Source organism: Meles meles, chromosome 9 (genome assembly GCF_922984935.1).
Source record: "Meles meles chromosome 9, mMelMel3.1 paternal haplotype, whole genome shotgun sequence".
Lineage (NCBI taxonomy): Eukaryota > Metazoa > Chordata > Mammalia > Carnivora > Mustelidae > Meles > Meles meles.
The window spans coordinates 66,548,903-66,571,863 of NC_060074.1; the positions used below are offsets into that span (position 1 = coordinate 66,548,903).

The following is a 22,961-nucleotide window of genomic DNA, read 5'->3' on the forward strand; positions in this document are numbered from 1 at the left end:
GCCAGGCAGTCTAGTTTTTATCCTCCTGAGGGGCCTCACTATGCATAATGTTTTCAAGAGCATTTATTGCTCTTTTTCTGCACACTGATACAAACCCCTCCACATCCACTTTTCAAAAGCCAGTGTGTAATTTAAAGCATGTATACTCCAAATGAACTCAGTGCTGTTTCTTTTTTAAGTAAACCTTAGGGTGAAACGATTGCCACATTACCCATTGGGGCCCGTTATGTATTGTATTTTGGCAGTTGACTCTGCTTCTGTCAAATTGCATGAGCAAGGGGCGCCTGGGTGGCTCAGTGGATTAAGCCGCTGCCTTCAGCTGGGGTCATGATCCCAGGGTCCTGGGATAGAGCCCCGCATTGGGCTCTCTGCTCCGCAGGGAGCCTGCTTCCTCCTCTCTCTCTGCCTGCCTCTCTGCCTACTTGTGATCTCTCTCTCTCTCTGTCAAATGAATAAATAAAAAATCTTTTTAAAAAAAAAATTGCATGAGCAAAATCGATCACTTTTTTTGTTTCTCCACACTTCCTTGTAGCTGAGAGAATAAGAGAATAAATGAAATGGTCATAAAGCCATTCAAGTTTTCTGATTTCTTTCAATGATGTAGATATGCCTTCTTTTATCCCACATTAATTCCATAAATAACACAGACTTGGCTATTGAAAGGTTTTGTGGCAGGCATTGTATGAGATGGAAGCAAAACTGTCTAATGTTGTCTTTGCTTTCCAGGGACTAACAATCTTGTACAGAATTCAAACTGCAGGCCAGAGCTACCAGATGCCTGTTTTTGTATAGCACAGAAGCTAAGGAGAATTTTTTACAATTTTATATGGTTGAAAAAAAATCAGAAGGAAAACAGTATGTCATGACATGTGAAAATTAGGTGTAATTCAAATGTCAGTGTCCAAGAATCAAGTTCATTAGAACACTAGTTCATTTACATACTACCTGTGGCTGTTTTCACTCTACAGTGCTCGAGTTGAGTAGCTCTGACAGAGAACACCTTGCCCACACACTAAAGTATTTACTCTATGGCCATTTACAGAAAGAGCTTGCCAACCCCCTGCTCTGGAAAGTGACGTGAAATGCATAGGGAAACAGCAGCAAGTTCAGGCAGGTTGGGGTAAACACCCTGTGAGTGACACCCACCAGGGGCTGATTTTGGGGAGCTTGCAAAGGAGGAGGGTGACCAAAAAAGACATCAGGACAGAAGTAGCTTTCAAACTGGTCCCTGAACAATAGCAAGGATTTCCATAAGTGATCATTCAGGAAAGAAAATTCCAAACAAAGGGAAGAGTGTGAAGAGTCAAAAAAGACTTTGCAGATAAGACAGTCCAACTCTATAATCGGAAGGAATTACTGGGAAGGAAGAATGTGAATAGCCTAGTGGTTGCTCCCTCTTTATTACAATCATTAACAATCACAAACATCAAATTTTAAATACAGTAGCATTTTAATTCTGACCTCTACACTCTTCTCTGGAATTCAGTGTATTGCAAGATTAGAGCAAAGTGTGCTAAAAAATAAATGTATATTCCAAAAAGTAGAAGGACTTACATTGGATTAGTAAATAGCCACACTACCGGTGATTTGAACAAAACAGACACGAACTTGTATGAATGTGTTCTTCAGATGTGTCACTGGACCCAAAAAAAAGGCCCCAGAATTTTGTACCTGTTTTTTAATATCTCAAGTCTACAACTGCATGTCTGGTGGCTCAAAAGACAGTTAGTAAAAATATGCTTGTCCCTGGAAATCCTATATGACTGCCAAAGTAGATGAACTGTGTCAGTAATCCAAAGGTCCTGAGCCCCCTGGATGGATGGTCACTAAGTAGTCAATTTTTTACCCCTTCGCCAAGGTGTTTGCTTAGTTAAGAATCTTCTCAGAAAATCATCTCTTAGGGAAAAGCAAAGTTCCAACCTTTGGAACTTGAGATGATTAAGGTAACTGTTTTACTTGATAAACCATGGGGGAGGTCAGAGAAGGAAATGTTGAGCTCTTGCGGCTGCCCTCGTGGGCATTCAGAGCACTGAGGACTTCGTGGGCAAGCTTTGCAAAGCCATACGCTGCCAGCACTTCACAGGGAAGCCTTACGGAGGTGACAGAAACATTCTCAGCAAGCTCCCCCAGATCCTCCCAGTGATAAAGCTGATGAGCCAATCACAGGCAAGCGGCACAATCAAGACCTATACTGCCTGGCTTCAAATCCCATCTCTACTCAGTATTAACGGCGCTCCTGTTTGAGTTCCTCAGAGATACAACAGATTCATTCTTCTCTTCCTGTCAGAGTCCTCAGTCTTCCCCAGGGTTCATTCTATTAATGGCCCCACATTTTTCACCATATAGTATAAACTGCCATTTCTGTGCACTTTCTTTTCTCACCACCATTCATCAGAAGCTATTGAGGTCCTTTATGAGATGGGAACATCAACCTCAGAAAAGGCCTGCCCTTGTAATTTGCAAGAAGGATGAGCAGGCTAGAACTGTGTTATGAGAGGTCTCTACCTATTACTGCATAGTCAAGCTACCGATTATCTGAATTATATTTATAGCTGAGAGTGGGGCCAAAAATACCCTCAGATCTTCCAACAGTCCGTATAAATTTGTAAGTCCTCGTTGATTAAAGATATTCCTCTGGCTCAAAAGTTGGATATGTGACTATTAGAATAAGAATCAATGACAGGAAGACAACTATCATATGATCTCCCTGATATGAGGACATGGAGAAGCAACATGGGGGGGTAGGGGGATAGGAGAAGAATAAATGAAACAAGATGGGATTGGGAGGGAGACAAACCATAAATGACTCTTAATCTCACAAAACAAACTGGGGGTTGCTGGGGGGCGGTGGGATTGGGAGAGGGGGAGGGGGCTATGGACATTGGGGAGGGTAAGTGCTATCGTGAGTGCTGTGAAGTGTGTAAACCTGGCGATTCACAGACCTGTACCCCTGGGGATAAAAATACATTACATGTTTATTAAAAAAAAAAAAAAATTGGAAGGGGAGGCGAACCATAAGAGACTATGGACTCTGAAAAACAACCTGAGGGTTTTGAAGGGTCAGGGCTGGGAGGTTGGGGGAACAGGTGGTGGGTAATGGGGAGGGCACGTTTTGCATGGAGCACTGGGTGTTGTGCAAAAAGAATGAATACTGTTACGCTGAAAAAATAAATAAAATGGAAAAAAAAAAAAGAATCAATGACAGGGGCGCCTGGGTGGCTCAGTGGGTTAAAGCCTCTGCCTTCAACTCAGGTCATGATCTCAGGATCCTGGGATCCAGCCCTGCATCCGGCTTTCTGCTCTGCGGGGAGCCTGCTTCCTCCTCTCTCTCTGTTGGCCTCTGCCTACTTGTGATCTCTGTTAAATAAATAAATTAAAAAAAAAAAAAAGAATCAATGACAAAGGCCACTAACTTTCAGTACTCAAGAAATGTAATAAAAACAAAGCTAGGGGCACCTGGGTGGCTCAGTGGGTTAAAGCCTCTGCCTTCGGCTCAGGTCATGATCCCAGGGTCCTGGGATCAAGCCCCACATCGGGCTCTCTGCTCCTCGGGGAGCCTGCTTCCTCCTCTCTCTCTGCCTGCCTCTCTGCCTAGTTGTGATTTCTCTCTGTCAAATAAATAAAATATTAAAAAAAAAAAAAAAAAACCAAAGCTAAAAGGGGGGTGGGAGCAGGGGCTGATTGTTGTCTAAGAATTGTCTGTGAAAAGTCAGCTGTTTCAAAAGAGCTTCATTAAGATCTAAGTAGTATTGCGGGCGCCTGGGTGGCTCAGTGGGTTAAGCCGCTGCCTTCGGCTCAGGTCATGATCTCAGGGTCCTGGGATCAGGAGTCCCGCATCGGGCTCTCTGCTCAGCAGGGAGCCTGCTTCCCTCTCTCTCTCTCTCTCTCTCTCTGCCTGCCTCTCTATCTACTGTGATCTCACTCTGTCAAATAAATAAATAATATCTTAAAAAAAAAAATCTAAGTAGTATTGTCTTTACTTATCAAAGACCTAATATAGTGTCTAATTTCAAATATCTTCACCGAAGATGTCTTTTCTCTTTCTTTCTTTCCTTTTTTTTTGACTCATGAAATGTCAAAATTCATTAGGGTCAATGGATTAATCTTGATGAAAACAGAAGCACCCAGAAAGCAGTCTCACTTGCTTTGGAAGCTTTCTAGTACTGCACCAGTGTGAATTATAAATCATTCATCTCTGTCTTTTGGGCTGCTGTGAATTCATCAACAAAAAGGGGGAAAAAAAGATACCTTTTTCTAGTCTAGAAATACAGCCAAGTCTTTGTGTTTGAGTTTTAGGTTCCTTTGCCCCAGGAGAGGTAATAGTGTTTTGTGTGTTTCCTAAGCTTTCTTTTGCGAAGGCTTGGCCCATGCAAGGAAATGAAATTAAGGCTTCTATGCTTCTAAGGAAAAGAGAAGATGTTTGGAGTCCCAGGTATTTGATTCTTACAAGACTGGGAGACGGATGGAGTTCTCTGAGGAAGGGAAACCTCCACTAGCTTCTCTGCAGTAGTTTAGATGTTGAAGGAGGTGGTTGGGTACAGGGATGCCTGTGGAAGACAAGAGCCTTGGAATAGCAGTGGGGATCTCCATGGCCAAGTCTGCAGAAATTAGAGAGGACCTCAGGAAGGATTGCTCTATGGTCTACCTGGAACCAAACAGTGAAGGACCAGGTTGTGACAGAGGCATCAGATAGCAGAAAAAGTAGATTGATAATGGTGACCCCTATAGTCCAAAGACCCAGCCCTCCCCATCATATCCATAAGGCCAGAGTTCTTATGCAAACCAACAGCAGGTGAGTGATTTATAATGAATGGTTTATTGACCTTGTCAAACAAGGATTCAGAAATAGATTCTATATTCTTTTGAATATCAAAACAACGTGATAAGTTGTTATGAAAAACTCATACCTATTTTAGGTTCCTTTACTAATTCATAAAGTGGGAATAATAATAACATCCGTCTCAGAGATATTTGTTATAACCAAGTGAGATATACTATATAAAGTATGAAGGGCATTTCAAATGTGTTTTGTACTGTTGTAGATACTCTTAGCCATGTTTAGGATAGACTTGCTGGAGTGTTAACTAAACACTTCCCTTGCTGGAGGGTTGACTAACCACTTGCCCCAACATCATCTCTCTCTCACTTAAATAAGTGAAGGCTCAGTTCACTGCAGCCAGCAAGAATAAGAATAGTTCCATGAATGTTAGCAATAATAAGTTTCTTTTGTAAAATATGTACCTATGAAAGGGTTTTTCTTAGGTCAAGTCTATTTTTCTAGTCCAGGGAAATTGATTTAACCCTTTTCTGCGTACACACACACAAAGGATTCTTACTCCTTTCCTGTGAGTTTGTTTTCAGTTTTTGTTTTTTGTTTTTTTTTAAAGCTTTTATTTATTTATTTATTTATTTATTTATTTATTTATTTATTTAACAGAGAGAGAGAGAGAGAGAGATCACAAGTAGGCAGAACAGCAGGCAGAGATGTGGGAAGAAGGCTCCCTGCTGAGCAGAGAGCCCAATGCGGGCTCCATCCCAGGACCCTGAGATCATGACCTAAGCTGAAGGCAGAGGCTTAACCCACTGAGCCACCCAGGTGCCCCTGTTTTGTTTTGTTTTTAACATTTCTCTTATTATCCATTCTAGGAATGACCTTTGAAATTACAGTGACTTTTAAGCATGGCTATTGTGAATACAGAAATCTAGCCAAACAATGTAAAAAGCTTTAATTCAGCCTAAAAGCCATCACTACGATTCTCTAGAAAGAATTATATTGTAGGGGAAATGGTTTAAAATTCTAACTTGGGACGCCTGGGTGGCTCAGTTGGTTAAGCAGCTGCCTTCGGCTCAGGTCATGATCCCAGCATCTTGGGATGGAGTCCCACGTCCGGCTCCTTGCTGAGCAGGGAGCCTGCTTCTCCCTCTGCCTCTGTCTGCCTCTCTGTCTGCCTGTGCTCACTCTCTCTGATAAATATATAAAAAATTAAAAAAAAAAAAGATCACTTTATAAAATTCTAACTTGGAGGGGCACCTGGCTGGCTCAGTTGATAGACAATTTGACTCTTGATCTCAGGGTTGTGAGTTTGAGCCCCATGTTGAGTGCAGAGATTAGTTAAAAATAAAATCTTTTTTAAAAATAAAATTCAGTAAAATAAAATTCTGACTTGAAGATTAAAAGGGATAATCAGATAACATAGATAATATTTAGATGAGCATCTAAAATATGAAAATGTACCACTTTTCTCAGAATTTTAGTAAATGGTCTGTAAACAATTTCTTAAAAATAGCTAGAGGATTTATTGATTTGCCAGACTTTTGGAAATAATCACTCTAACACTCCTCACAAGAACCTTAAGTGGGAGATGTTATTAGTTCCATTTACATAAGAGGAAGCAGTTTAGGGATATTTAAGGAATTTGCCCTAAGTTCCAAGATATAGGAAATGCAGGGCAGGGATTGGGGCCCACATCTGTCTGAACCAAAGTCTAGACTCAGTAATGAAGCTCTAGGGTCATTTGGGCTTTCTGAACAGCAGGACCAAATATCCTTTGCTCTCTTTAAACTCTTATCTAACCTAACCCAATTCTTCCCTCAAACAGGAGTCTCAAACTCAAAGTCTACAGGGCCCAGGCTGGTAACACAAATAAGTTAATATGGGTCATATTTAAGAAAAAAACACATTGTTCCACAGTGTATAACTTGGCTACTATTCAGCTTCAGTCAATCATTGTCTGGAGAGAAGTTATTCCTAGTATTACCAGCCCCTAATTTTGTAACAGAAGACAGTATTCTGGATTTTTGTGAAAAACACCCCAATTTTCAAATGTTGGCAATAAATGTGCTTTTTATTTATTTTTTTAAAGATTGTATTTATTTATTTATTTAAGAGAGAGCGAAAGCAAGAGAGAGCACAGAGGGAGAGGGAGAGGCAGACTCACTGCTGAAAGAAGAGCCTGATTCGGGGCTTGATCCCATGACCCTGAGAGATCATGACCTGAGCTGAAGGCAGGCATTTAACCAACTTAACCAGCCAGGCGCCCCACATGTACTTGTTTTTAAAGAACATTACATAAAGAAATAAAAAAAAAAATTTTTTTAAATAAAAAAATAAAAGAACACTACGTGGGACAATATGCACAGGCTAAACTATGTGTACCATGATTCAGGGAGAAAAGGAAGACTTATTCAGTACTCTTACTTTTTAATTGCCAATAGACATTTGCTGTTTTAGGTAAAAGTAAATGGCTTTCTAAACTACACAGTAAGAGAAAGGAGTAATGCCCACAAGTATATGGTAGTAGAAAAACAGCTCATTACTTAATTGGAGATATATATATATATATATATACATATACATATCATATATATACATATATATATGATATAGCCTTTAATGATCTTAAATCAGATTTTATTCCTTGACAGCAAGGGTAAGCATATAAAAATGTTGTGTACCAATTACTGGAAATATGGAAATTATATTAAATTCATGCATATCTCCTTTGACAACAAATTCACTGGAGTAATGTTAAGCCAAATCCAAATCAACTCATTCCTTTATGGTAAAAACTCTCTTATCTGCAGCCAGCCAAGAGAGTATTATCAGGTTTGGTGGTAGGTTTTTGTTTTCCCCCAGGAACTACAACTTAAATGAAAAGCCCTCGGGTTGAATTACAGCAAAAAAGAAAAAAAAAAACAAAACCTATTTTCTAAAATCTCTCTTTAACTCTGACTCTCAGATCTCTGAACTAGAGATAGGGTTGGAATGTGGATGTAGATGGGAGTAGAAGTACCAGAATCTTTCAATGGCTGTGCTTCTAAGCACAAAATTTTTAAAAGAAGTTTCCCATTATCACCCAATTGGAACAAAAAAACTAATCTCTGGACCTCAAAAAAAATACTGAGCCAATACTTTGTGTCTCCACTTCATTTACATCAGCCATTCACATTAGTAACTATAATATTTTCATTTGTCTCTTCTTGTTTTCCCCTTTCAGCTTATATAATTTTTAAAAGAGTAGATGTGTTTGAAGCTTTCTAATTTAAATTATCACAGATGCATCATTGCATTCATGAAGACATGGCTTTCAAATAATATGTACTGAAAGACTAAAACTGCAGAACAAAATTAGTTTCAGAAATCCATTTTCTCTTTGGGTTTATATTTAATGCAAAGATTTCATTCTCAAGTCAAAATGACCTCCCTTCTACACAAACGCAACTCTGAAAGTCCTTATTTTCTGTAATGCCCAACATGGAGCTTGATACATCTTGAGTAGACCAGAAATGGAATTGCTGAACTATGTGGGCAACTATATAGCAAATATTTTGTAAAATCTGAATTTTAAACAGCCTTAAGTCAAATGTTTACTCTTTGAACTTCTGTCTTTTTATTTATTCATAGGTATCTTTGGTCTGGCTTGAGATGCACGGAGCTGAGACCTAGGAATTTTAGCACACCTTAAGTAGGGAGTCAACAGTATGCTAAGTGAAATAAGCCAGACAGAGAAAGACAAATACTGCATGGAATCACTTATATGTGGAATCCAAAAAAAGAGTCAAACTCATTAAGACAAAGCAGAAAAGTGGGTGCTAGGGGCTGGGGCATAAGAGAAATAGAGAGCTGTTGGTAAAAGAACACAAACTTTCAGTTATAAGATGAATAAGGTCTGAGGATGTAATGATTCAATGTAGAACATGATCATTTTAGTTGATAACACTGTATTGTATAACTGAAATCCACTGAGTATAATTTAAATGTTCTTAAAAAAAGATTAATATATGAGGTGAGGGATGTAATAATGAACTCCATGGAGGGAATATTTTTAAAATGTCTAGTATATCAAATCATCACATTGTAAAGTTTAAATATCTTTCAGTTTTACTCGTCAGTTATAATGTAATAAAGCTGGAAAAAAAAATAGATAGCCAAAGGCAGTGAATGATTATATGAACCAAGTTAAAATGTTGACAAGGGTCTTCCTATTTCTGAATGCTTCAGACTTTGTAAGGAGAACATTTTTCATTGCCAAAATTGGCATATATACTTTTTTAAATTAATGTTTTTCTTCTTTCAACCAGAAAAGGGAGAGTGAAATCAAAGGAATTTGCACTTCAAAAGAATTTTTTAGCAACTTTGGATGCAAAGAAAAAGAGCAGCTTCATATGGTGAGTTGTCATATCTAAAAAAAAGTAGCTAATGAATGAGAATACAGAACCTTGGGACAACTAAGACTATATTTATAGAAAGCTGTTAGCTATGTTAAATATAAAATGGCTCAGATTTTCTATAATTAATTTAGATTTTAAAAATCTATAAAATGGCAAGAGCTGTACTTGCTCCAGTGGGCCTATTAGAATGCCATATTTCCATGGCAAAGCCTTAAATAAAACTTAAAGGTGAAAATCATGGCAAAAGATCAAAGGATGAGAAATAGGTGGCAGGTTATAGTCAGTTTTACATCAATAGCATTCAGCCACCTCCTCCTCCTATTTCTTGATAAAAACCCATTAATTCCCACTCCCTTCTGTGCTAACATTCATGAAAAATATGCTTGGACCTGCCTTGCACAGCGAAGAGGAGCAGAAGTGTAGAAACAGGCAGAACATCTGAAATAGCTCAGTTCAGCTCATGGCTGTGTATCTGTCACCCGCCTTCATCCCTGAGCAACGTCCTTGGAAAGCCCAAAGGAAAAATGATCATCCTCTTTACTGCCTGGGGTGGAAAGAACATCAGATAAGGGCACATAAAAAGGTTATAGAGTGACCAAACAGGAGACAGGCATTTCTAACCCTGGGCCCTGGCAATAATCAGAAACCTACACGCCCCTGTATTTTTCCATATAATTCGGGCAATACCCGCAGGATAGATGTTTATCTGTGACATTTCTTAAATAAATTTGCTTATTTTGGAAAAACCAGGAGAGAATGAAAGGACAGAGGTGGAGGCAGAGGTGAACCCCTGCCCCATCACTACTTGCTTCAACTCTTACTTTAACATCCGTAAAACATATTATTCAGGGTCTTGCATATAGATGGCAGCTAGCCAATCGACATCCCTCTAAGTAAAATTTTTAAATTAAAAGAGTAAAATATATACACAAATCACTAAGTATACAGCTTGATGAATTTTTCATACATTAATGTATGTAGCACCAGATCAAGAGTCGGAACATTAACATCCCAGACACTCCCCTCATGACCCTTTTGGTCACTCTCTTCCCCCAAGGGTAACCACTGTTCTGATTTCTAACCACATAGGTTCATTTTAATAAGTATATATTTTAATGAATTTAAATTATGTCTTTTTGAGTACTTGGTTCCAGATAAAATCTGCACATATGCATTGAACCAATCTAGCTATCTTAAGCATTCATTGACTGCTCAGCTGCTCTGAGTACTACACAGTAAATACCATTCTGGAAAAAAGAACCCCAGATTTCATCCCTGCTCTGCCACTAATTAGTGGTGAGATCTAGAGGGAGTAACTTTTCCACTATGACCATTTAATTCCTCTTCGTAAAGTAAGTACATTTAACTGGAAAAGATGCAAGATCTTTTCTGAAAGAATATATTCATGAGAATGGAAATATGGATATACACTTTCAATGACGTATCAATTTCAAGTGTTTGTGTTTGTGTGTGTGTGTGTATATTCAAATATGTTCATATACTTTCAGTTGAACATGTAATCAATTATATATGACTATACTTAAATACTTTAATTCAATTGTATATAATTATATACGTAACTTATAATTTTATAGAGAGAGGTTTATAAAATACTGTGCCTTTTTACCTTACTTCAAAGACAATTATTTATCATGGCACTGTGGCAGTATACATGGATAATAAGAACATATATAGGGTCCCTGCTCTCATGCTGTTTCTAGTCTTACTTTGACTTGAGCAAAGAAGTTAATGAGTGATTAATAACAAAAAGAAGGAGGGGTGCCTGGGTGGCTCAGTGGGTTAAAGTCTCTGCCTTCGGCTCAGGTCATGGTCCTGGGTTCCTGGGATCAAGCACCGCATCTGGCTCTCTGCTCAGCGGGGAGCCTGCTTCCCTTCCTCTCTCTCTCTGCCGGCCTCTCTGCCTACTTATGATCTCTGTCTGTCAAATAAATAAATAAAATCTTTAAAAAAAAAAAACAAAAAGAAGGAACCATGGGACTAAGTACTTATGGGTCATTTCTTCCCAAAGGAACACAGAATTCAAGAAAATAAGAGAGCTCTACACAGAACTCCAAAGTAGAAAAAATTACCTATAGTGTCCTGAGCCTTGATAATCTTTGCTTTTTCTCTACTCAGTGAAAACTTCTTCTCTTTCCCAAAGTGCTTAGTGCCCTTATCTCTCCCTATCAAAACCTGTTGTTAAGATTAATTTATCTTCTGTAATGTGTAAATGGCTGCCAAGCCTGAATATGCTCTCTCACAGAAGTGTTTACACTGACCAAGATATTTTGATTTTAAGGAGTGAATTTCTGGCTACAGAATTTCACAGATCAGAGAATCAGGAGAGCAGGACCTTTTGTAGACAACGAACAACTAAAATGACCCTATTCCAGGAGCCACTAAAGCAACCTTCTCTCCTAATATTAGTGGCCACTGGGGGCACCTGGGTGGCTCAGTGGGTTAAAGCCTCTGCCTTTGGCTCAGGTCATGATCCCAGGCTGGGATCAAGACCCGCACAGGGCTCTCAGCTCAGCAGGGAGCCTGCTTCCTTCTGTCTCTGCCTGCCTCTCTGCCTACTTATGATCTCTGTCTGGCAAATAAATAAATAAAATCTTTAAAAAAAATTTTTTTTTAATATTAGTGGTCACTGTCTGAGTGGTCACAATGAGCCAAGCTTGTGTCAGCCTGTTTATATACATCATCTCATTTATTTCCACAGACATGATTATCGTTTGTATTTCACAGATGAAAACCCTGTAGTACCTACCCCAATAACACATAAGAAATGGCACTAAATCCCACATGTGCCTTTCTGAAAGGCCAGCCTGACCCTGGGTTTGGCAGCAGTTAGCAGCCAAAGGCAAAAGGAGAGGCCAAAGTCCCCCGGTGCAAGTACCAGGAAGATAATTCACTCTTCTGGATTGTTGGTGGTGAAGGTCTGGGAGGCAAGGAAACACAGCCACTTTTTTTTGTGCTGTTGGCAGCTCTGGCCTTCCTCCTCTGTACAAGACCCTTTCCGAAGCTGTATTAATGCTCTGAAGGCCCTAGTAAGTTAAAGAGCCACACGATTCTAAAGGGGCATTGACATACTGCTCCCAGAGGCCTACAGATCAACCTGCTAGGCAGCCCTAACTTTAAGTCATTCCCAGCCAGTGTGTTATAGAAGCTTCTGAGCAGGGACTTCGGCTACAAATCAAGAGCAACCTCTGAACATCCTAACAGGGCATAAGACTTCCAGCACTCCCTGCTGAACACAAGCACCGACCACGTCTCCTAGTTCTTAGAAGGAAATACTGCAGACACTCCGAAGGGCCTGTTTTACACTGTTGGTAGAATAGTAAAGCCCTGAGGTTTTTCAAAGAGCCATTTACTCAGCATTTCTCAATGCTGAGAAAGAGAACAGAGCCTGGTAACGGGTATCTCCTGGCACTTAACCCCCAGGGCATCTCTAATGCCTAATGATTCCAAAGGTTATGAGCAATATTCTAAAAGAGCTCAAACCCAAATGAGTTCAAACCCTGGGTACAGCCTCCCACGGTGCTTGGAATGGGAGGGGATGCTGAATCCCACAGCAGAATGCAGCAACGCCAGAAAGTTAGGGATCACTGGCTACTCTTTGAAGTTGTATCTCAACACGTGATGATTGCACTGGTTTCAGAAAGATTACCGGTATTTTGTCCAGAATGGTTTCGGTTTCAGTTCAGCATCATGGAAGGATAAATTTGGGGCCACAGCCACCCGCAATAATAACAGAGATTCATCTGAGACCATTCTGTTTATGACAGAGTTAAGTCTCAAACTACTAAATTCAAACAAATGAAAATATGCACAGTCCAAGTCAGTAGCTCAGAAATGCATGAAATCAAGCTGCATTGTCTCAGTCCAAATGAGGTTCTCAAAATGTTGGTCACAAATATCCAGCTTTATCTAATTTTATGGTATATTTTATTCTGGGCCCTAACATTGCTGTGGTTTGTCTTAGGGGCCATGATATGGCCATGGCTTGGCTTAAGTGAACCACGAGCTTCTAAGGAGATTTATCAGGGAGTGTAAGATAAACAGAAGTCAATGGTATGTTCTCAGTTGTTGGATGGGTTTCGAAGGAGGAGGAGAAGGTGCATCAAAGACTTGCACACCATCAGAGGTAAGGAAGTCCAACTTCTCCGTGCTCCATTTCCCCTAATCTTGATTGGCATATCTGGCCGAATTCTCGCCTTTTGGTGCCGCTTTTAAAATCCTAAAAGATGAGAACATCAGAGCACTATCTATTATATTTTTAAAAGGATGGTCTCAATTCAAAATGAGGCAGATCTATGTTGACAGATATGAAGCAACTGCCAAGATACATTATCAAATATTAAAAAAAATCAAAGTTTCAGAATGTCATGTGTATACTGTGCCATTTGCATATTTTTTAAAAAAGGGAGAAGGTATGTATACATAAATGCTTTTTTATGCATACATATGTCTAAATTCTAGAAGGATACATTAGAAGGTAAAGATAAGGGGATCGGTGGACTGAGATACCCACCTATACTATATGCCTTTTGTAGTTTTATCTTTTTTCTGGTTTGAAAAGTTATTCATGAAATAAAACGCAACATTTAATTGAGAGCTATATTTTCCAGACCAATATTTGACCAATAGGACTTGGAAATTTTACACAAAGTACCATGCAGAAATGAAGTCACCCAAAGAGGTCTTACACAGCTAGTCAAGCTTAGCACAAGAAGATTTTAAAAGTGCAAATGTCAGTCCATTTTCAATGAACCCGCTTCTTTTGCTTTTAGTCTTTATTTTCTCCTTCGATTTTCTGAAGATTAAAATCTTCATGGTGGTGAAAGAGAAAGCATGTTATTGTGTTAGTTATTAAATAAAATTGTTCCCCTTACTCTCTGGAGAGAGAATTACAAAGAAAATCTGAAGTCATATAAGATTTATTTCTCTTTCCCTAACTGCTCGTGACTATGGATCAAGATTGACACCCAGTGGCCAAATTTAATCCTTTCTTTTTTTCCCACTGAAATTCTCTGTGTAAATTGCCATTTTCTAAAATCTCCCTTTATCTGTTTTCAGTTGAAAATGTTATTGATATCTATGACTTGTTTATTGAGAGTGTATTGTAACTTATAAAGCCAGATTAAATTAGTCTTATTTCCCACATAATTAATAGATTTATTTTTATATCCTCTTTTTTGTTGTTGTTGCATTTTTTTTTTACCTAACATTAAAAACCAAATAAGGGAGAGGGTGTAGGGATGGGCAAATGGGTGAAGGGGAGTGGGAGGTACAGGCTTCCAATTATGGAATTAATAAGTCTTAGGGATGAAAGGCACAGGATAGAGAATATAGTCAATGGTATTGTAATAACATTGTATGATGACAGATGGTAGCCACACTTGTGGTTAGCATAGTATGACATATAGACTTGTCTAATCACTAAGTTGTACACCTGAAACCAATGTAAAGTATACTTCAACTAAAAAAAGAAAAGCAATTTGCCCTCACTTGACAAAACAATGTATTCAATTTCTAGTAGGAACTAATGGAACAAATTAGAATTATATAGCAAACCTAATTAGACAACACCAACACGATAATATATGTCCTTAACTTTTTCTGTATCAAATAGCAAAATTACCTATTCTGATTAGTAAGTTACTTATATAATTAAATGTTAATGATTTTTTTAAACGTTAGTGATTTTAATTTTGAAATCTTGAGGGTGACATAATTGTTTTAAAATATGCTAATTAGGGCGCCCTATCGAGTTGAATTGTACCTCTATTTAAAGAGAAGTATTTTAAAAATGCATAAAATATATAATTTTATAGAGGAATCTCTTCTTGAGCACTTCGGAAGTTTTGTGATACAGTTTAGGTAAGATGTATATCGTGGTATCCATTTTAATGGTTCTAAAGAAGAGAAAGAAGAAAACCTTGATTTTTAGGAAGTTAATATTTTAGCAAATACATATGACATGTTTAACACAGATTACCACAGAAAAGAGCTGTGAATTTAAGGGTCAGAAATATCAAAGTGCAAATTCTAGCAAGGCAATCTGGGCAAGTCTAAGCGTTTTGCTGAACTTCAAATCCCTTATCTATAAAATGGAGCTATATTAATCCAGCCTTGCAGGGCTGTTGTGAGGATTAAATGAGATAATACTTAAAATACTTGTCATGGTAGCTGGCACAGTAAACATGTAACAGTATCTATTATTACTATCAGATTACCAGAAACAGCAAGGTGACTAAAGTCAAACCCATGTGAAGCAGATTATCTCTCCTTGAATCAATTGTCCAGCTACCTGCTTTGATGCAGGTGAACAGTGGCCCCAGATAAGCTGAAAGTATTAATAATCCAAAAGATCGAATAATCCAAATAATATCATTTACAAGTGGATTTCTATTACACAATTATTTTATGGCCTATTTACCCTCACAATCACTTTTGAAATCAAACATTTAAATTAAATTGAAAACCAGGGCTCTCCAAACGTTTCTCCTTCTAGGAAAAAACAGGTGTAGTTCATATCCTATAAACCTCCATACATGATATATGTAAATTACTTATAAATCTGAGACATACAATTGATGACTTATGGACACTGTAAAATATGCCTGAATTAAAACATGCTGAAAGTATGAGATAAATACCAATCAAAGTGGAGACATTCTTTCCTATTTCACAATGGAGTGTTTTGCACATATCTGGGAGGGGACCCCCCCCCCCACCCCGGCTGCTCTGGAGGATGTTACACTAACAGTTCTTTGTTTTCTCACCAGTAAAGGGGACAGAAACTAACTGATTGGTGATCTGGTCCAGTGCAACAAGCAAGGACTTTGAAGACCCAATCCTTTCCTGCATTGGAAACTGCTCTTCCATTTATGTCTGGTGCGGCCTTGGCAAATCTCTTTGAGGCTCCAGATGCTCTTCCATCAAAGACAGGTGATTATACCCACAAATGAGACTGTCCATAAAACACAGTGCTTGGCACACAGTATCATTATTCCTTAGAGGTGAAAGAAGCTTTCAAAGGTCACTTAGGACACTAATGCTAGGAAGACACAGTCCAAAACCAGATTTTTAAGTCTGGGACCTGGCTAGCTACAGACAAATCCAGAACAATCCTGTTCTCTTTACTGAGCTGTTAACTACCTCAAAAAGTATGCTGTCAGGAAAGTTTTCTCTGGGATTGGCAATTTAAATTCTGCCATAAAATTCCCCATAAATTGTACCCACTTGTAATCTAAATAGAGGCACAATTAAAGGTACGATTACTAATATACTCTCATTATACAGCTTAAAAAACACACACACACACAAGTTCGAGAGGAAAATATGTCCTATTACCAGTGCCAAAAATCCCTCCAAAACATTTTTTTAAATCTATACAAGGGGAAAAGCTCTGATCTAGAAGCAATGCTACTTAGATTCTAGTTCCAATTGTGATGTGAACAAATAACTTGATCACCCTATATTTTGTTTTCCTCATGTATTAAGCAAAAATGATAATATTCGCACTTATTACAAGGATAGCATACAATAAATGATAATACAAGTTAGTGAAAGGATCCCATGAATAACAATCGTTGTTGCTAATGCCCTCTCCTCCTGCAACAGTAAAATTGCAACACACACACACACACACACACACACACACACACACACACACACACACGAGAATTCGGTATCTTCACAGACCAAAAGAAAGATCTGGTCCCTTTAGAGACATGACCATAGACAACTCCACTAGGCTACAGGTTTTACCAACAAAAATAACTGGCATTGGGGCGCCTGGGTGGCTCAGTGGGTTAAAGCCTCTGCCTTCGGCTCAGGTCATGGTCCCAGGGTCCTGGGATCGAGCCCCGCATCGGGCTCTCTGCTTGGCGGGGAGCCTGCTTCCTCCTCTCTCTCTGCCTGCCTCTCTGCCTAGTTGTGATTTCTCTCTGTCAAAGAAATAAAAAATTAAAAAAAAAAAAAAATAACTGGCATTTCTGCCTTCACTGATTGCCCTTTTTGTCCTCTGACCATGACATGGGCTGGCCCTTGTCCTCAGCCCATTTTGAGCCCTTCTTTATCAGCAGCCCCAGGCCCTCCAGCCTGTAGACAAGATGTATGGTTTGCTTGGAATGAGCCTTGGAATCCCACATAGCCAGGTCACAGCATTTCTGACCTGACTTCTCCCTGACCAAGTCATCTCAGTCCTTAAGACTGAGCATCTGTCTAGGTTCAACTGTTTTGAGCTCTCATCCCTTATTAGGACTGATGTCCTAACCAATTAAGAATGGATGCCATATTGTGGATCTACTACTGTGCTGGGTGTTTTACAGGTGGCATTTCCAATCCCTGCAACAATCTGTGAGGTGGTGATTATTAGTCCACTTTACAGAAATTGAGACTCAGAGAGCTTAAGTAACTTGCTAAAGTCACACAGCTAAGAAGGGAAAATGCCTGGGTAACTATTTCAGTCTGGCTCCAAATCTAAAATATTTCACATCATGATTTCCTGCCTAGTTCCTGCCTAATCTATCCCTAGATTCTGGATCCTATTTATTATAACCTTGCAGGGGTCCTGCCAGGAACCACTGGCTTGACATACACAGCTTCCTGCTTCTAGACTTATTTCCTAAGTAGAGCACATATTGGAGCCCATGGAAGCACTCTGCTACACATATATGTACCTCAATTCCCTAATTGCCTGACAAGCTCATATTGCTACACCCTTTAGACCCAGAGCATTGTGCTGCTTGGCTCCCTACCTGCACACTTTCGTTTCTGTCTCATCTCAATCCCAGCTTTTGTTTCATGCCAGCCCATGTTCCTGAGGTTCCAGCATGTTTCACATCTAAGCCTGCCTTAGTTGCAACACACACAGCACCCTATTATCTCCCTAAAATAACAACTTAAAGAACAACAAATTATTCACTACCTTGGAAAATACCGTATTTCATTTGGATGGATTTATTTTTTTAAGTAATCCTTATGTCCACCATGAGGCTTAAACTCATGACCCTGAGATCAAGAGTCACATGCTCTGTTGAATGAGCCAGCCAGGGACTCCTTGGATGGATAATTGTGATTCACCGCAGGGGGAAAAACAAAAAACAAAAAACAAAAAAAAACTCCAACAGATATTTAGGCTATATTTGAATGACAAAGCAGTCATTTGAATTGAAAACATCCGTGAGCATCAAGAAAGCAAAAATCTTTTTAATCTCTATAGATACACAGGGATCAGAATGGGATGATCCCTTCCTCCTTGCTTGTAAAATTCAGAGACATTGATATAAAGCCTCAATAGAGGGCAATAATCCACATGAAATTTTAATGAGCTCACCCTAATTCTCTAAATTCAGAGAAATGGAAAAAGCACTACAATCCCACTTTTACAGACATTTTAAAAAGATACATAGAAAGCATAACTTAACCATGATGTTGTAAGAGTTAGCCTTGCAGATCTTACAGAATGGGAATCACGCCATACATTTGTAACAGTTCACTTTACTGTAGCTTTAAAGTCTTAATTTAAAAGAAATATCCAGCACTCTCATGCTCTAATGAACAAAGCTGTCTCCAAAGTTGGAGCTTTAGCTATGATCCCAATTATATAAATTTAGGAAACAGTTTAAGAAAATTCAGACCCATAGCAGAAGGTAAGCGCAAGGCTCTTGCAAAGTGGCTACCAATCCTAAATTCAAAAATAAAATATGAATGTTTCATCTGAGCCAACTGTGCAACAATTCTTTATACAACTATCATCAAGGTTAGATGGGGAAAACTCTGTTCCCATCACCAAAAAAGTGTAAAGAGCAACGTACCAGAACCATATGACACCTTTGCTCTAATTAGACTTTAAGGTGATCACACAACAGTTTCTTTGTTCCTGTCTGGTGACCCACCCAGTATCAAGGATGGAAAGTGGAGTTTGTCTGAAGCAGAATGATTCTGTGAGGCCAGGTGCATAAGGATAACATACTCCCTTAGAATATGTTTTTACTTCAACTAGTGGCAATGTTTCACTTTCGTTGGCATTGTTTCCTTCTACGTCAGACACTGCACAGCCAAGTACTCTACCTTATCTGTGAGGACCAGTAAAACCTGCCCCTGGCCGCACTTGTGAAACAGCCAAATTGCTAAGAGAATCTTAAAGGGTAGAGATCAGAAAGAATCAGCATCAGAGCCCTAGCAAGGCAGCTAGAGTCGACTGGAAACCTCAGACTTCAAAGAAGACAAAAGTTGGTTTCCACACAAGTTCCCATCAATGTTGACAAGGTCATGGAGGCCAACTAGTATCAGGCCTTTTTCATGACTTGCAGCTATAATGATATTGTGTGTTTAGAGAAGATTTTCATGCCAAGGAACCACTCTGATTCTTTTTAATTTGCCATCAAAAAAAAAAAAAAAATCAGAAACTGGGCTTCACATTTTCCTAAGCCCCTAGGAGATGATCTCTACTGTTGTTATCTGAAGGGAAGTCATTCTGGATGTCCTGGAGCGCAGGGAGGACAGGGGGCTTTAGCCTATTGTAATTTGATGTTGGTATTTGGTTCTTTTGTGCTTCTCCAGTTGTTCAGTAATGGAAGAGTGAGCTGAGAAAGTTCCTGAGGGATCCCATAGTAGTTTTGCAGTCATTCCTAGGACTGGACCTTTCTCTTGGTCCAGAGCTGCACAATCTTTGCCCTGTTGCCCATAAATAACAGGCTGCACAGCATAATCACCAAAGTCACTGATTTTCCAAGGCAAATGACCAATAAATTTTGATTAAAAATTCATAGTTCTGGGGACGCCTGGGTGGCTCAGTCAGTTAAAGGATCTGCCTTCTGCTAGGTCCTGATCCTCGGGGAGTCTGCTCCTCCCTCTGCCTGTTGTTCCCCGCTCTGCCTGCTATTCCCCCCTCTGCCTGCTGTTCCCCCTGCTTTTGATCTCTCTCTCTCCCTTTCTCTGACAAATAAAATAAATAAAATCTTTTTAAAAAACACAAAAAACAAAAAACTCATAGTTCTGTTTCAAACCTTTGCTATAATAATCAGAGCTCCATGTCATTGGTTAGCAAAACAGGGATTTCTAGGTACTAATATTTTGACAATTCACTGTTAAAAGATCGCTTTCAAAAAAGGGTAAAACCATGACTCTCATACAGATACAAAAATGAATGTGTATTAAAGCTTTTATTGAATTCAATGAGGAAACTGAGGAGGTTTTATAATCAATTCAAAGCAGAAGTCAAAAAGCACAAATTTACATGGAGTTAAATTAAGGAGAAATGAATGAGCAAATGAAGGCAAAACCAGCTTCTTCCACAGTGGAGGAAGTCAATGGAACCTCTACTAGATAAGACAAAATTTACATGTCTATAGACAAGAATTTTGTTTACATGACTATCAGTTACCTAAAATTTATAGAATTGTAAAAAGCTCCCATACAATCAGAAGCAGATAACATAGAAGGGTGTCCCCTACATAGTGCACAGTTTTTCAGTGAAGCACAAAATTGTTCCTACAACATCTATATTTATACCAACTTGAGATTAAGGAAGTAACAGATAGGTAACTGTTATCCAAGTAAACAGTCTGAAAGAATGGTACAAATTATCAAAGATCTTTCAAGGAGACTGACCAGTAAGACTTTCCCAGTTTCATACCATTAAGATGTCACTCCATGTTCTACAATAGTAATAAATACTAATATGTGATTAATGGTACATATAGTTAGTTCCAGAATGCTGGTTGAACCATTGTATTCCATGCTCCTTGAGGAGCTGCAGCCCAAAACTGTTTGAGACATTGCTCTATCTGCACCTACACTTCACTCTTTTTTTAATTTTTTTTTAACCACAAGAGTAGGATCTTTAGAACTGAATTTAAAGATTTTTATTTTATTTATTTATTTGACAGAGAGAGATCACAAGTAGACAGAGAGGTAGGCAGAGAGAGAGAGAGGGAAGCAGGCTCCCTGCTGAGCAGAGAACCCGATGCGGGACTCGATCCCAGGACCCCGAGATCATGACCTGAGCCGAAGGCAGCGGCTTAACCCACTGAGCCACCCAGGCGCCCTAGAACTGAATTTAAAAAGAGTCCTGGCTCCTGGAATCATAACTGAGATAGTAATGACTCTTAGTACAATGCTCCAAGTTCAGATAAGCGTTTAGAATTTAGAATATTGATTGACAATAAACATTTTCCTCCAGCATCTCCTCTTGGGTCACTTGGCTTTGATTTTACTTACTTGTATTCTATTCTATCCTATTCTATTCAGCTCCACCAACCAAGATCTCACAACACCACAAAGTGAAGGAAGCAATAATTCTCTCTAGTCACAACTGCTAAAATGGAATTAGCTGATATTTCTATAACCGTTTGTATAGCTCAAAGACAACCTTACAATGGCATGTCCTTCCTTGACATTAGAAGCCAAAATGAAGACCAGTGAAAATATATGCCATGGGCCTGCCTCATCTTGGCATGTGGCAGGATCACATTTTTAAAATATTAAACTGATGCAGTTTTGCTGTCATAACCTTTAGTAATTCCTAGTTTCCCTAAGGCTTCCTTCCTACCTATAGCCTAGAATAAAGAGGCCAATGGAATTGCTTCATCAGCTCTCAGAAGACACCAATGTTTCAAAGCAAGAGCAAAGGGACTAAGTGAAGCAGCCTCTGGGGTACGCCAGCAGAGGAGGACCATGGCTGCCCTCCCCTCAGGACAATGCGAGATTCCCAAGACTCCATTCCTACCACATACCACCCACCTGCGGTACCGCCAGGTCTCAACCTTACCGGAGCAGCCACTCTCCACCAGAGGGCAGCAGCTTCCCTGGGCTCTAATTCAGAGGGCCTAATTCAGGTCTTTTCCCCCTGGCAGCTATTCTGGCTCCTACTCCAAGTATCCTGAGAGGTCCTAGCCATCATTCAGCTTCTCCCCAGGACAGCAGCAGACCCACCCCCAAGGTTTTCCAAGGACATTGGCACCATTTGGCTCCCGGTGTGGTAGAGAAAAAAGGATGTCTCATTCGGAATGTTATTGCAAGCCTTCAGTGCTTGAAGACCCTTGGGCTGGCCTACAGCCAGTATCTATATTGGATATTAGCCAACAATACAGCAATACCAAAACATTCACAGGCAAAAAAGGAAGATACTTTTGTTGACATTTCTGAAATTCACCCGAAGCTTCATGTGTCAGGAACATCTTGGACAAAACTTTTACTTCTGTAATTAGGTTGAACCCTAAGATGGTGACTTTGAATAATTATTTGGATCTTCTTGGTATTTTTCATTCCACACACGCTGGAATAATTTGCAATATTTAACTCTTTAGAAGTGCCTATCACATTTTAAAAGATTTAGTTTCCAAGTATTTAACCTTCATGGTTATATAATAGACATTTTTGGTTTTCAATGATTTTCCAATTTTTAAGATAAAACATTTTGTCTTTTTTGAAAAAATAAAAAAGTAAAGGGACTAAGTTGCAAGTGCTTGATAAGGTACAGTGCTGGTTTTGTTCTGAATTGCACTAAGGTTTGACTTGCAAGGTATCAGCCAAAGCCCAAAAGACTAAGCAAAGAATTTCATATTAGCCATAGCAACAGTTCCATATAGAAAGTAAGGGAAGGAGGATTAAAGACCTTTCTCATTTGGGGGAAGGAGGGAAGTTCAAATGCAAAAGAACAGTCTGCTCATTGGTTCCCTCCTTCCACCCTAGATGCAATTCAGGTAGTCTCAGACTTTTCCATCATAGTTGGGTAGTAAAAAGCCCAAATGGTCAAACCAACTTGCAAACAAAGTCTC

General features: G+C 39.2%; 1 pseudogene; it reads left to right on the forward strand.

The window, feature by feature from the left end:
* Positions 1–1,934: 1,934 nt before the first annotated feature.
* On the forward strand, positions 1,935–22,333 carry LOC123950420 (annotated as a pseudogene).
* The last annotated feature ends 628 nt before the right edge of the window (positions 22,334–22,961 follow it).